Source organism: Gossypium hirsutum, chromosome A10, assembly GCF_007990345.1.
Source record: "Gossypium hirsutum isolate 1008001.06 chromosome A10, Gossypium_hirsutum_v2.1, whole genome shotgun sequence".
NCBI classification, from domain to species: Eukaryota; Viridiplantae; Streptophyta; class Magnoliopsida; order Malvales; family Malvaceae; genus Gossypium; species Gossypium hirsutum.
Window position 1 is genome coordinate 7668294 of NC_053433.1, and position 1030 is coordinate 7669323.

The window sequence follows — 1030 nt, forward strand, 5'->3', positions numbered from 1 at the left end:
ACTAATTTGTAAAAGTAGGTGAGTCAAGTAAATTTTTTAGTCTTCATTGAATGTATAAAAAAAGAACTTGGGAATTTCTCACCTATGGAAATGCAGGGGGAAAGAACATAGAAAAAGGAAAATTATATGTAGTAGAAAACAAAGAGACCGAGACATGTTTGAATATTGGACCAGATCACAGTTTTGATTGGAAAATGGGTATTCATATATTTAAATCGAAGGCGACTTTCATATCCATATTTCTAAGACTTGATTGAGAAGTGAATATAAATAGGGTGGATTAGTAACTCTTAATTTGTAGCAGCTAGTCCTACTATCACATAGTTTTGAAGTTGTTGGCAAGTATGGCAGGGGACAACTCGACATCTGTACTGATAGCCCTTGTTATTTTCTCTCTGGTTTTGTCTCCCATGTTACCTTGTGCTATGTCTCGTCGTCATGGTAAAAACCTGTAAACCACCACATACATAGTTTGTTTCAATACATGTGTTTTAACAATGAATTTGGGTGTTGCAGTTTATTGTCCAGCGTGTGTATGTTGCGGGCCACCACCACCAGGCGGAGGCTGCTGTAGCTGCCGATGCGCCTCGGTTGAATCTACAACACCTTCCCAAACGGGAACTCCTTGAGATTGATTACTGGGATTTTAGTTGCTTCAGAAAGCGATCCATTTAGGAGCTGTATAATAAATGAAAAGGATAGCCTCTTTTTCCTTTCATTTTCAGTGTGTTTGCTTGGTTTTTTTTCTTTTCGGGTTTGTCAAATCTGGAATAAATGATGGTATCCTTAAACAGAATATGCTACTAATTTCATTCAATCCATGATGTTTGATTCTATTTTCATTATATTTAATTTGATTTTCTGTTTATAAATTAAAAGTTGTAATTAGTTTAACACAGTCAAATTCTATTTTTATTTAACTTTTAATTTTTAGAATTAATTATTAAATTGGTGAAACTATTTTAAAATCATTTGGTATTGTAAAATTATTAAAATCTTTTTTTTGATAAATATATATATATACATATAA

At 32.6% G+C, this 1030-nt stretch overlaps 1 long non-coding RNA gene across 1 annotated transcript; it reads left to right on the forward strand.

The window, feature by feature from the left end:
• The first annotated feature begins 274 nt into the window (after positions 1-274).
• Positions 275-815, forward strand: LOC107915975 (uncharacterized). The gene is made up of 2 exons (XR_001689342.2): positions 275-441; positions 517-815. It is a non-coding gene; the product is annotated as an uncharacterized lncRNA (long non-coding RNA).
• The last annotated feature ends 215 nt before the right edge of the window (positions 816-1030 follow it).